This window comes from Lithobates pipiens, unplaced genomic scaffold, assembly GCF_037356315.1.
Source record: "Lithobates pipiens isolate NorthernLeopardFrog02 unplaced genomic scaffold, aLitPip1_a1.2 Scaffold_27, whole genome shotgun sequence".
In the NCBI taxonomy this organism is placed as follows: Eukaryota; Metazoa; Chordata; class Amphibia; order Anura; family Ranidae; genus Lithobates; species Lithobates pipiens.
In genome coordinates, this window is record NW_027507788.1 from 157,860,609 (window position 1) to 157,869,015 (window position 8,407).

Consider the following 8,407-nt stretch of genomic DNA (forward strand, 5'->3'; position numbering starts at 1 on the left):
GGCCTCTTCCCGACAACCCTGGCCGTTGGTTGTTGGGGTCTGCGGGCGGGGGGCTTATCGGAATCCGGGAACCCCCTTTAATAAGGGGGCCCCGGATACCGGTCCCCCACCCTATGTGAATGAGTATGGGGTACAATGTACCCCTACCCATTCACCTGTGAAAAAAAGTAAAAAAAAAACACAACACAGGGTTAAAATATTTTATTGCACAGCTCCGGGGGTCTTCCGTCTTCGGGGGTCTTCTCGCCGGACTCCTCCGCTATCTTCTTGTAGCTCTTTTGCTAGCGGAGGAGCCCGGCTTTCCTCCTCGCCGCCGGCCTCTTCTTCCGACTTCGGGGGTCTTGTCCCCCTCTTCGGTTCTTCTGCCGGGCCACCGCGCCTTCTTCTAGCTCTTTTACAGGCGGTGGCCCGGTCTTCACCAATAACAATTGGTGAAATACGCTTCAGAATCTGTCAAGCCAGACTAGACTCATTTGCATTGTACAAGACAACAGACAGGTGCCTGGAGTTGATGATATTAGCGTCTAAGAGTTTGTGTCCCAACAGTGTGATTCAGTCTATTGCTAACATGGCATTTACATATCCAGAGTCTATGTGTCTTGGGGGGCGGCATGGACCTGAATCCAAGTAAAACCACCTCAGTGGTAACCAGGCATAAAGCTCACAAAGAGCACCATTCCCCCAAATGCCAGGGCCCATAATCACAAGGCAAGAGGCTGGCATTCAGTCCTCTCCAAGAGCCTTGGTCCCGGCTAGGTCTGTCACAGTGGGCATGTAGGCTGACACAGCCACCAGATGTGCTTGGGGTAGTTTGGTGTTTTTAGCATATGGTTATCCATTGAACCGAACAGTTACAAAATAATTTTTTTTAGAGCCAATTGTGGTTTGTCTATGTAACCTTGAGCTAATAAATGTTTTTTCAATCCTTCTGTGTTGAGCAATGTCTTGGATGAATTATCACCAGTTCACACATAAGGATTGAAAATATAAAAAAAACATTTATTGGACCTCCAAGGCCAAACTGTTTTACCGTATTTCTTAAAGCGGTAGATACTGCTTTGTGAATGGAGTCCACTGTCTCCTTCTCCTTTTTTCTGTAGTCCAGGACTTGGCTACATAAACAAAATACACAAGACATTTTGGCCACAGAAAAAAAAACTTCTGTTCTATATTTGTCAAAACTAGCAAAAAAAAAAAAAAGCTGTGCTACTTTGTTGGCTGATCGCAATGCAGTCAGCTGAATCTCTGCTACCAAAGTATGATGACTTGAGTCACAATGTACTAATATTGGGTGACAAACACAAAGTCATATTAATATTTAAAAAGTTGAATTTATTCCACACATCAGAAGATAGGATGCACACTGGAAGATTGCTGTAGTAAAGATAACAATATTACAGGATGGAGCCCGGCTCTCATAAACTTTACCATGTACACGGCTTCCACTCCCGGAATTTTCTAGACACGTACTGTTCCAGAAATGCCCTTTACTTATGAGACTTTAGTGTATCCCATGGAGAAATTTCACAATGCATTTTCCTCAGGTAGGTAAAGCTCTTTTTGATAATAAATTCTTTGTGCATGAAGTATATATTAAGAGATAGTAAGCATAACTAGTGATTTGCAGAACAGTCTTGTACAAGTGAAGATATGTCTGAAACAGAGGGTGAAAGAATCATATTTTTAGATAAACCAGGTAGAGACAAAGCTCACTAGTGGGACACTGTCACTGCTGCCAGGGTTTCCATCTTCACACAGTCTTCTTTCTGGGTTCATGGGCTTTGTCCGTTCAATGGTCGAGCCGCGATGATGCGCACAGGAGTCGCTGTCTTAGCACAGAGCTCTGAATGGACAGCACTGTCCTTTCAGAGTGCAATGTGCATGCACCAGTGTCATCACCGGCTACTACTAAATTTAATATCTCCTAAACAGTTTGCAATTCAAATGCATTGCATAGAGACTATTCCACAGCTCTCCTTGAAGGTTCTTTTGAATCTTTTAATGCAGGTGACTTTAGGGGAGATGTGTTGATTGACATCAGTAGTGGTCCCATCATACACCATCTCTATGCAGCACTGGAATATTTCAGAGATATCATCCTTCTCAAGCTTTCTGATCACTGTATTGTAGAAGTGAAAAAATGGACAGACAGCCGAACCGGAGCATTTGATTGGTCACACACCACTACACTTGCTACAGAATTGGCAGGAAAGAGGTGAAGTATCTGCCAGTTTTTTGTCCTAGTCAGACTGAATACCTGGAGTGATGAACTAGTAGCGTTAGGAGGACCAGACATACTTTTTAAAACATTTGTAATTTAAATTTTGTATTTAATTATTAATAATATTAATAATTATTTAATTATTGTATTTTTAATTAGTCTTTTGAAGTTGTGAGGAGATTTGTAAATTGGGTGATAATATTATGAGGGAAAAATTTATGTTAACCCCTTCGCGCCTAGGGTAAAACAAATGAAAATGCCTAAGCCCTATTTTGCAGTTTGACAGTTATTAAAACCGTACATATCATCAATACTTTGTGCATCCAGGTGGATTATACTGTGTTTTTTTCAGGACAAATTGGGCTGTTATATTTTTTTTTATTATTATTATCAAAGGAAAACTAGCCCAAAATAGTAAAAAAAAATATATATATATTCTTAAATGTCACTGTATATTTCTTGCTACTACTATAAGTTACCACCAAAGAACTACCCAAAATAAATTCTCTTGCTCCTGACGATCCCAGCGATACCACATTTGTATGTTTTATGTTGTTTGTACCCATAGTACAGACCAGAAACAATAGTGCGCATTTTGCTTTTTTATTATCCTACCTAAAACACACTGACATTACCTGACACTGATACTAATTGAAAAAAAATCCTGTCCAAAATTTACTGACCGTGACCTTGGCCTAAACACTAACCCTGGCACTGACCTACTAGATCAAACCTTGATCCAGGTATTTATGTTAATTTTTTTTTAAATCTCTGCAAGGACATAGAATGATACAATGTATCTCTCTTGTCCATTTACAGAGATAGAAAATATGGGACGGGCTTCACAGTGACCAAACACTAATAGATAGCCAATTAGAGGCTATCACAGCGATCAAATGACCCAGAATTGGCCGTACTGGGTACCGATCATTAGAACAGGACCCCAGTTTCTGTGCTGGGAGCGTGCCTTGCGCTGCGCTTCCGGCACGAAGGGTAATGCGCAAATAAGCAGAAAAAAGCCCAGTCCATTGGGGCCGCATATTTCCATATGTTGGCGGGAAGGAGTTAATAATGCATTAACGACTTCAGCCCTGGAAGAATTTTCCCCCTTCCTGACCAGGGCACTTTTCGCAATTCGGAACTGTGACGCTTTAACTGACAATTGCGCGGTCGTGCGATGTGGCTCCAAAACAAAATTGACGTCCTTTTTTCCCCATAAATAGAGCTTTCTTTTGGTGGTATTTGATCATCCCTGCAGTTTTTATTTTTTGCACTATAAACAGAGCAACAATTTTGAAAAAAACGCATTATGTTTTACATTTTGCTATAATAAATATTCTCCAAAAATGTATATATAAAAAAAAATTTTCCTCAGTTTAGGCCGATACGTATTCTACTACATATTTTTGGTAAAAAAATAAAAAGCGCAAATAAGCATTTATTGATTGGTTTGCACAAAAGTTGTAGCGTTTACAAAATAGGGGATATTTTTATGGCATTTTTATTCATTTTATTAATTAATATCTTTTTACTTGTAATGGCTGCGATCATCAATTTTTCTCGTGACTGCGACATTATGGCAGACACATCGGACATTTTTGGGACCATTGTCATTTATACAGCAATCAGTGCTATACAAATGCACTGATTCCTATGTAAATGACACTGTCAGTGAAGGGGTTAACCACTAGGGGCAGTGTAGGGGTTAAGTGTGTCCTGGAGCATGTTTCTAACTGTGGGGGGGCATGACTACATGTGACACGTCACTGATCTGTGCTCCTGATGACAGGGAGCAGAGATCAGTGACACTGTCACTAGGAAGAACGGGGAGATGCTTGTTTACATTAGCATCTCCCCGTTCTTCCTCCCCGTTAGGGAATCGCGGGTATCCGCCTCTTAAAGGGCAACGTACAGGTAGGTGATTCTGCCTGTACAAGCCCTTCTGCCAACGTATATCGGCATGAGGCAGTCGGCAAGTGGTTAATACTCTACTAATACTCTACTAACATCAAATGTAATACTGCTAGAATAACCTTTTTTTGGGTATGCAGCATATGATCCCCAGCAAAAGAGGTAGAGGGAATTGGTGGTTAGTGGCTAGCTGTAAGTGCTTCATCTCTATGGTAAATAGTTGAAGTCGACACTCCTTTTCCACTGATATCTGAAAGTCTCTTCTACAGCTCAGAAATGTTAACAGTATTCAACAGCTCAAACCCAATATACTCAATGCCTCTCAGAATATCAGTTAAATGCTTTATGTGACAGGGGATTTGCTTCTTCCTTCCAGTGACCAATGTGAGGAGAAGGAAATCGGACTCAGGGCAGCAATTAAACATGTTATAAAATTCGATCTCAATCAGGAAAATCTCACAGGCTCAATTGGGCTACCACAAGCTGACTGCCTTGTGTTCTGTTGTATCTCTGAAGGCCTCAGCAAAGACCTTGAAGAATATGTGAGAAACTTCAGGAAATTCTCAAAGCTTCTCAAACCTGGCGGGTGCATTATGTATTATGGAGCTTTGAATTGCACATTCTATATGGTTGGGGGAGAGAAGTTCAAACTACGTAAGTATAATGAAAGTGACTTTAGAAGTATGCTCCGTAATGAGGGATTTGTTATCACCTATTTGGAGGTTTCCCAAAGAAAGGCAGAGAGTGATCTGATAGATTTTGATTCAGTTATGTTCTGTACAGCTTATAAAGAACAGAAGATTTAGGCCTCATTTACATCATTCTGTTGGAAAGTGCACACAAATTTCATGAAAGAATATAGGGGGTTATTTACTAAAGGAAGATCCACTTTGCACTGCAAGTGCACTTGGAAGTAAAGTCGCTGTAGAGCCGAGGGGGATATGCAAGGACAATAAAAAAAACAGCATTTTAGCTGGTACATGATTGGATGATAAAATCAGAAGAGCTTCCACTCATTTCAGATCTACCCCTTAGATTTAGAGCGACTGCACTTCCAGTGCAAAGTGGATTTGCGCCTTTTGTAAATAACCCCCATAGTGTGTTTTTAGTACAATTTTAATGTGTAACATAAAAAATGTAATACAAGTCAAAATGTGGGTGGGAGCTTTGCGTGCTTTTCCCATGATGTTTTTCCTGGGAAATGTACCATGTGATTTAAAAAATGCAGTAATTAAAAAAAGAATTGTGAATTTTCTATGCATCACCATGTGTTGCTTTGACTATAAGACAAAACACATTTTAACAAAAACTCACAAATGATGTAGAAAGCTGGATTTGTGGAATACAAAATACACTGCCCTCTTACACAACACATTGATGTGAACAGCTTTATAGATTATAATGGCAACTAGTTTTCATGAGCTTTTATTATGCTGTGATACTGAGTTGCAGTGCAAATAATAAAACAAGGGTACAAATGGACCCATAGGCTGGGTTTACATATATGCAAATTGAATGCGTTTTTAACTGCATCCAAATTGCATAACATGTGAGTGTGACCGGCTTTGCACCTGAATCTCACCTGAACTGATGAACAGAAATGCACAGGGCAAACTGCACCGCAGATATGTGAACACAGCCTTAGGTAGCTAACAAACCCCAGAAATGTATTTCAGCAATTCACCTATGTACGGGTAGAGCACCTCAAATGTTGAGGCCGTCCTCTGAATATAGAGATCACCAACCACAAACCTGCTTCCAAACCTGAACACCAACTTTTCACACTGACAGAAATAGGCTGTGGCCGTTGATAACTAGGCATACAGAAGCCTTGAAGAAGACATCCTAAGACTTTAGAAACGTGTTAGCATCTTTGATTGATTTTTGAGCTAATAAAACAATAAAAAGATCCAGCCCATTATTAACTCACAGTAACCCATATTCGTTTTCATTAAGCCTTTCTTCCCTTATTTGCTTCTCTGTTTTTTAAACTGATTTTCTTTTTACTGTTCATTTATTTTTTATTTTTGTCTGTTTGTCTCATTCATTTTTATAGCTTCTCCTCACATAAATACCTGCCATTTATTTTTTAAATCTTTTAGTTATCCGGAAATAATCTCATCATGCTTTGTACCAGAACCATATGTTATATGCAGACAACGTTTACTTACAGTGGTATTGTGTTTTATCTGTCCAGAAATTGGTTGGTAGCTATAAGCTTGATGTATCAACATTCAGCATGTTCCTTCTATGCCTTATTTGCCTTCCATAAGGCAAGTTCATTGTTGGATGAGAAGTGGTAACTTCAATTTAATTTAAAAACACATTGATACAGAAGACTATGATAAACCAACTGTCCAGACATTTCTGATTGTGTTTGGTTTCCTTTCGGGTGTCCAGACTTCGGCAATTAAAAATGCATATTTAGTCACAACAACTCCAGATGTATGTAAATTGTCCAGAAATGCTCCACACCTTAACCTGTCCTATAATAATGCTGCAAATTTCATTAGTGATAGGCTTGTACTGCAGATAACGGTCACCTATTCATAAAGACTTTCCTCGGTTATTTAAAGGGTGCAGAGCTGCAAAAAGCAGATACCATGGAGTGAAGGAGAGGTTTAAGAAAAGTAGTGATTGGCACATTTTAATTAGGGTAAAATGATGAAAGGTCTTTAAACAATTGATTGCCCCAGCACTCATTTTCAGAATATGTCAGCTAGCAAAGTTGTGGCTTTTCATTTTATACATTTGCCAACACCTCAGTGATGAGGACACATTGGCTTTAGAATAAATCAGTTTGGACTTGAAATCTTGTGGCATGGGACATTTATCCACCCCTTGATCCTTAGGTGGGAACAATTGTACTCTGTGTGAGGAGGAAATAGCTGGAGGTGATCAGGCAAGAGTTTATGACAAAAACTGGGGAAAATGGGTAAAAAAGTAGCAAACAATTTTGTGTAAGGAGTAACAAGATACAAAAAGAGAACATGCCCTGCCTAATGGGGGAGAAGGGGTAAGTTACATAAATATCTCAAGGGGGTGTAGTCCAGTCTGCATGTGGGGAGGTACAGCTTGGTGCGGCGAGGAGGTACAGCTGGGTGCTCTGAGCGGCAGTAAACACTCAGAGCACCCAGATGAAGGCAACAGAACTTGTGTTGATGTTAAAGCTCATGATTCACAACAAGCCTTACAGGAAGGCACCCGACCCAGAACACTCACAGGATGTAACAGCGATGTGTGGCAGAGCAGGTCTCAGATGTGCCAACAGCGTCTGTATCAAGGAGCCAAATGCAGCCAGGCCAGTCCATATTCTATTGGGGAGGCTTCCAGGAAAGATGGCATGTCCATATCCTTTAAAAGACAAGAAAAACTCACACGCTGCCAGATAACAATCAACTAAGAAAGAGCTGCTGCAAGCACCCCAATGTGTTCTAATAAAACAGAAAATGATGCTGCGCTACTGCCTAAGCAATAAAAAGTGATAATAAACACATTACAGAAGTGTAATCCCCCCCCTACAAGTGAAATAAACAAAACCAATTACAATCCTCACAGGTAAATGGATAAATTAAATAAAATAATAAATTGACCAACAATCAATCTTCTGTGCAAAAATAGGCAAAACCATACAAATATATAACAAAGAGGTGTAAAAAAAATGCAAAACAATGCAAAATAAGACTAAGGAAAGAAAGGATAAGTGATATACCTGTGTATATCTAAACACTAAAAAAACAGACAATATACCCTCTCCAGGGGTGCCAATAATTAATAGCAAAATTTGTAAACGCAATGCGCAGTGATCTAATGAAATAGGTAAAAACAATGCACAGTGGTGTATAAAAATAGAATGAGGAGGAAAAATAGAATGAATATCTGTGTGTAACAAATGAAAAAAATACAATAAAAAATTAACAGTAAACACCTAAATAAAAAAATAGGTACAAGCAATGCACAGTGATGTGATGCAATAACAAAAAACTGTGCTTCTTAATAATACACATCCGTGCTTCATTTAAACACACTGTGACTGTGATCCTCCACCAGCCCCCATGCACATTCACCTCCAGCAAAGACATCAAGGGTCAGATGACACTTTACAATCATACTCCAATGCTGCCCAGCGATACGGCGGGCATCGTGATTGACGATGAATCTACATCGGGGGACACTGTCTTTTTTTTTTTTTTAACTTGTCAAAAACTGTGTGTTTGTTTTTCTTTATTTTTGATTAATGAGTAAGGGGTACAATGCCCCATACTCATTCACATG

General features: G+C 39.6%; 1 pseudogene; it reads left to right on the top strand.

Annotated features, from left to right (window-relative positions):
- Positions 1-1,401: 1,401 nt before the first annotated feature.
- Positions 1,402-4,938, top strand: LOC143933248 (nicotinamide N-methyltransferase-like; annotated as a pseudogene).
- Positions 4,939-8,407: the final 3,469 nt, after the last annotated feature.